Source organism: Dioscorea cayenensis, unplaced genomic scaffold, assembly GCF_009730915.1.
Source record: "Dioscorea cayenensis subsp. rotundata cultivar TDr96_F1 unplaced genomic scaffold, TDr96_F1_v2_PseudoChromosome.rev07_lg8_w22 25.fasta BLBR01000239.1, whole genome shotgun sequence".
NCBI classification, from domain to species: Eukaryota; Viridiplantae; Streptophyta; class Magnoliopsida; order Dioscoreales; family Dioscoreaceae; genus Dioscorea; species Dioscorea cayenensis.
In genome coordinates this window covers 3,507-9,830 of record NW_024086630.1, presented here as the reverse complement: position 1 = coordinate 9,830, position 6,324 = coordinate 3,507, and the positions used below count along the sequence as shown (strand labels likewise).

General features: G+C 43.6%; 1 non-coding gene across 1 annotated transcript; it reads left to right on the top strand.

The window, feature by feature from the left end:
• Positions 1–3,023: 3,023 nt before the first annotated feature.
• Positions 3,024–3,130, top strand: LOC120253909. Its single transcript, XR_005534456.1, has one exon. It is a non-coding gene; the product is annotated as a small nucleolar RNA R71 (small nucleolar RNA).
• Positions 3,131–6,324: the final 3,194 nt, after the last annotated feature.

The window sequence follows — 6,324 nt, the reverse complement described above, 5'->3', positions numbered from 1 at the left end:
ATGCTTTGGAAGTCCACAAGAGCGGTCACCCAAGTATCAAAGGTACATCCGCATCGGCATCCTCATCGACGTCTAGCACTACAAAGTCAACCGGAAAAATGTACTTGTCCACCTTAACAAGCACATCTTCAATGATGCCTCTCGTATGTCATACTATTCGGTCCGCTAGTTGTAAAGTTATCCGAGTAGGCCTAGGCTCACCCAAGCCTAGCTTTTGAAAGAAAGTGTATGGCATGACGTTGATACTAGCCCCTGAGTCCGCCAATGCCATTTCCTTACCTAGATTGCCAATATTACACGGAATGATGAAGCTTCCCGGGTTTTTCTTCTTGTTCGGCATATTCTTTTGCAATACCACCAAGCATGAAGCATCCAAAATCACTGAAGTACTTTCCTTCAACTTCCTCTTGTTAGTCAACAAGTCTTTCAGGAACTTCTTCTACTGTTCATCCTTTTGGTCATTTTTCAATCTAGAGGGATAAGGGATTCTTGGCTTGAAAGGTGGGGGTGCCACCTCTTTCTCTTTGCTTGTCCAGTCTTCTACCTCTATAACCTCGGGTGCATGTTCTTTTGGCTTCTCAATCGGAAGCCTACCTTCAACCTCACGACCACTTCTCAAAGTGATCCCCTTCACATGCTCTCTAGGGTTGGTTTCTGTATTGCTCGGCAAGCTTCCATGTGACCTTTCAGAAAGATACTTTGCAATTTGCCCCACCTGATTTTCAAGGTTATGCAAAGAGGCTGTGTGGTTGCGAAGTGTAGCCTCAACTGATTCAAACCTTGTACTTGTAGATTGCAGAAATCTAGTCAAGTGCTTCTCTAAGTCATTCATTCGGGTTTCCAAACCTTAGACTCTATTTTCCACTTGAGGTGTGATAAGTGCTTGAGTAGACATATTTCTATATATGTTTTACATGCATTGAGCATCATTTTTACCATGGTTTATGTCTCATATTGTGTATTTGGTGTTCTTTTATGCATATAGGTTGTGAATGCCTTGAAGAGTAAAAAGGAAGCAAAGATAGGCTATAAAGACACAATGTTGGGAGTTCTTGTTCAATTCAAGGACCAAGACACAAGAGGAGTTGATAAACGTGGAGATGTGTGCCAACTTCCAAGAAGATTCAAGTCAATATACCATTTGGAAGGGCACAAAGGCAGCCACATCTTCATATTCCTTCTCTTTGTGAAGATTGCAAGACCTCTCAAAGATACGTCGATGAAGAAAAGTTTTATAGCCTACCACATGGACGTGTGCCCGGACATGTTCACGCGGCCGCGTGGAAATTCCGCGCGGGCGCGTGGAAAATCCACATGGGCGCGTGGGGGCGCGTGACAGACGCTGTCTAAGGCCTATAAATAGCCGTTTTGCCCTATTCTTTCTCATCTTTTGTGCGGCTCTTGAGGGGTGAGACGGCTAGGGTTTGGAGAGGAGGTCTTTGCGGCTTTGGAGGCGCTTCGTCACCAACTTTGATCGATTCCTCCTCCGTCATAGCATCAAGGAAGCCATCGGTGAACCTAGCTTCGGAGTGGGTCCTTCAAGACGTCGAAGCTCTCCTCAAGGCCATCAGTTCATATATAAGGGGGTTTATTTCTATGGTTTTAATGTACTTTCATTCATTGATGGTGTGTTTTGTATGTTGCTACATGGAGGGCTAAAACCCTAGAGGGTATTTGGGCTTGTGAACCCTAGGATTCTCATCTTTTGTGGATTTGCTTTGTGTTTCTATTTAATCCGAGTTTGATTAAGTTTCATTCTTGTTTGTTTAATGCTTGCTTGCCTTATTGATCTTATGGTTATTTGGTTTGCATGATTTGTTGCCTTGGTGGGAGAGAGATCTCCATTAGGGTTAGAACCGCAAGATTGAACAGGGTTGAGAGGGTGAGTCATGAGATAGTGAAGTGTCCCCTTTCCCCTCCGATTGGTGTATTCTATCTCCATTCCCTAAGCTCTATGCAACCATATTTGGTGGGAGGCGTGAGATTGCTCGATTTCTCTGCCGTGACCTTGTAGGGGGTTAGGATCCTTCACCGGGAATTAGAGTTGGATCAATCTTTAGGAATTGGATACACAGTTTGGAATCCCTAGAGTGCTTTGCGGTCATGTGTGGTGTGAGGTGTTGAGATTGAGTGATTTCTCCGCCGGGACCTCGTAGGGGACTAGTATCGGTGATCTAGAGATAGACCCGATTATGTTTGGATTTCCACGACTTAACTTACTCATCATAGAAACACTTTGCTTATCCGGTACCTAATACCTGAATCCTAGGGGGAGCATTGCCCGAATACCCCACTTTTACTGATTGAGATTCTCCTTCCATTTTACCCTTGCTTATTCGTCTCCGGTGTTTATCTCTTCGTACATTAGATCACCACACTATCCCATTATCATTAGGCTAGATAGCAGAGAAGAAGTTAGTACTAGTAGCCCTGTTCCCTGTGGATTCGACTACCCGACTCACCGGGTATTTATTACTTCGACACCCGTGCACTTGCGGTACACACACGCATATTCGGACGTGTCAAGGTGCTTGTTGTTGTTGTTGGAAACCCGGTGGCCCCATGGCCTTTTGTGGACCCTGATTACTCCATGAGAAATTGGGATGATTCTTCCAACCCAAATTGTAGGTATTGCTATATGGGTTTCCCCTGCAAAATCAACATTCTCCACCGAAGAAACATCACTGATAGAGATAGGGCAATCAGAGGCAGCATGTCCTCCACCACATCCTGTGCAATTAGTCATGGCCGCCACTCTATTTGAAATTAGAAGATCTAACTTCTTACTCAAATTTTCCACTTGAGCCGCCAATGAAGTTACCGCATTTATTTCATGGAGACCGGCCACCTTTTTCTTCTCCCTAGCATTCTATTGGTAGCTGTTTAGCCCCATTTCTTTAATTAACTGATGGGCCTCATCTGGGCTCTTGCTACCTAAGGTACTTCCTGCTGTCGCATCCAAGAGTTGCCCTGTACTTGGATTCAAACCGTTATAAAAGGTCTGAACAATCATCCACTTCGGAAATCCGTGTTGCGTGCACTTTCTCAAGAGTTCCTTGAACATTTCCCATGTCTCGAATAGAGACTCCAATTCTAACTGAACAAAGGATGAGATCTCATTCCTAAGCTTTGCTGATTTTTCCGAGAGGGAAATAACGGGCAAGAAAAGCTTCTACCATCTCCTCCCATGTGGTAATCGATGCTCTAGGTAATGAGTGTTGCCACTGCTTTGCTCTCCCCTTTAGGGGAAATGGGAAAGCTCTCAACTTGATGGCATCATCCATCACTTTGTTATCTTTTGCATATCACACACCTCAAGAAAACTCTCTATATGACTGTTTGGATCCTCATCGGCCAAACAATTGAACTGTATGGATTGCTGCAACATGTGGATGAATGTCGGCTTCAACTCAAAGTTCTGAGCTGTAATCGGGGGACGCACAATGCTCGATGGTGTCCCTAACACTGAAGGTCTGGAATAATCAGATAATGTCCACTGTTGCTCATTCTGTTCTGCCATGTTTTCAGATCCTTCAACTTCCAAATCAGCTAAATTTGACTGTTCTTGCACAAGCTCTTTCCCTTTTCTTCTAAGTGTACGTTCAAGCTCAGGATCTCTTTCAATCAATATTGAGGGATTCCCTCGGGTCATAACCTGGAACTCCACCCAAAAAGAAAGAAAAAGAAATCATAACGATGATAGAATAAGAAGATATGAAATAGAATGTATGGTGAAATAGCTAAGAAAACAAAGTGTAAAGTATCTCTAAACGCCTACTCCCTGGCAACGGCGCCAAAAACTTGACAAGGTCCCCTTGCGTATATCCCGCAAGTGCACTGTTTTGTCGAAGTAATCATCTCGGATGAGTGGGTATCGAATCCACAGGGAGTAGGGAATAAAAACACTTAATCCACTTCTTAGCTATGTAAAAGATCAATAGTGATAAGTGTGACAATGATTCAATTCTCAAAAGTAAAAACAACAAGTAAGAGACCACGAGTAAAGAAGGAGGTAAGGCAATCAATAAAGATGGGGTACTTGGATAATGCTGCGCTAAGGACAATTGTTTCAAGTGCAAGAACAATCTATTATGCTTCCTAATCAATGCAATGGTGAGTCGTGGAAATCCTTAAATACATAGTCCCAAGTCTAAGGTCAACTATGCCTAACTCTATACATGTCCCGGAGGAGAGATTAGATAACCTCTCAACATCACACTCGAATTGAGTTGCAGTGAGCTCTAGGGATTCCATGTGATAAATCTCTTCCTAATTATAGACCTAACGCTTTGGTCCAGGTGGAAGGTTCCTAAGCACATTAAGCCCTAGATACTAAGATCACCTCAACGCTTCACTCCGTTGCACGCGCAACTAAGCCCCAGCGGAGGGTCATCCCTTAGACCATTCACTCTATTATGGCCGCAAAGAACTCGAGGAATGGAGATATAATCTATCACGTCGAAGGGGAAAGGGGACACTCCTGTACCTCTCGACTCGCCCTCTCAACCCTCTCCAACCTAGCTTTGTCTAACGCTCGTGGTGTGTCACTCACTCACAAGGTTACCAACAAGAACTCTCAACCCTAGTGTCACTCTAGGGGAAATGTTGATACAATCAAGCATTCAAGGTTGGAACTCACAACCAACAACAATTTATTGAAAGCATAATAAAGAGATTCAATGAAACAAATACATCCTAGGGTTCACAAATACCCAAGTACCCACTAGGGGTTTAGCTCTCCATGGAGCTAAGTACAATCAAAGAAATAGAATGTAAAAGCAATGAATCCATAGAGAAACCCCCTCGATAGTCGTGTCGATGGTCTTGTGGAAAGTCCTCTACTCATCGTCCAAGGATTCCCTCGTCCTGTATAGGATACGCCTCGACGGAAGCTCCCCTACCAACCTTCTTCCTAAGGAATAATGATGTCGGAGCCGTAGAACCTCTCCAAAACCTTCGCCAATACCTCTCAAAACCCTAGCGGAAACCTTCTCTCAAGTTTGGGAAAAGATGGAGAAAAGAATGCTGAAATCGGGGCTGAATCGGCTTTAAATAGGGCTAGAATCCGGCGACCACACGGACCTGTTGATTTTTCACATGCCCATGTGGAATTTCCACACGACCATGTATAATTTCCACAAGCCTGTATGTATTCTCTGAATTCCTGTTTTCTCGACCGGTTGTGAATAGTACTGCTACAGTATTTTTGCTATATTGTTCCGCTACAGCACCTGGCCTAAAATACTTCCCGAGTCCATACTTTCATCGATGTGACATAAACGGGCACACGTTCACGTCGTGGATCACTTGCTTCTTCAATGATAAACAAGTTGGTGGAGCTCTTCTTCTATGTGCATAAGTCAGAATGCTCGAGTGTGACTGCCCTTGTGCCCCTCCAAATGGATGTGCTAAATCGAATACGAGGAGGTTGGCACACACTCTATCATCTCACACCCGACCTATGTCTTCACGTTTGAACTTTAGCAAGATTTCCCCAAAATCGGTGCATTATGATCCATATTGGCTTCTTTCCTTCATAATCTGCCTCACAACCCTACGAGCACGAAAGTGACATGAAAACAGACATGTTAGTGTAAAAACTCAAGAAAAGTAATGCTCAACATAAGGAAAGAATGCTTCGCATTCATATCACACAAGCACTTATCAACTGTTCACGCCCTCGTTGAAATTCCTGCATCCCACGCGGCGTTGGGCTTTAAATAGGCCGCTTGGCCTATTTTTGATAGACTTTTGGTAAGGGTTTTTGCAAGTATTATGAAGGCAAGGCGGCTTGGGTTTTGGAGTAGGTCTTAGGCGATATTGGGTGGCGTCCATCACCAACTTTGATCGATCGTCTCTCCGTCATACCATAGAGGGAGCCTTCGGTGACCTAGCTTCGGAGAAGGATTCTTCAAGACGTTGGGAGACCCATCAAGGCCATCATCACGAATTTAAGGGGGTTTTACTTCATGGTTTTCATTGCTTTTCATTGTAATAATCATTGTTTTGTAACTTGCTCCATGGAGGGCTAAACCTTAATAGGTATTTGGGTATGTGAACCCTAGGATCTATGTTTTTGTAATGATTTGCCTTATGTTTCTATTAAATCTGAGTTGATTTGAGTTTTAATCTTGTATTCCCATTGCTGCTTGTTTAATTAATCCTTGTGGTTGATTGGATTCACATGATTTGTTACTTTGATGTGAGAGAGGTCTCCATTATAGTTAGAACTTCAAGGGATCGGTTAGAGATCCTTCGTCGGGAATTAGGGTTGGATCTATCTTTAGGAATCGGTTTCACTCTTAGGTGTCCCTAGAGCGTATT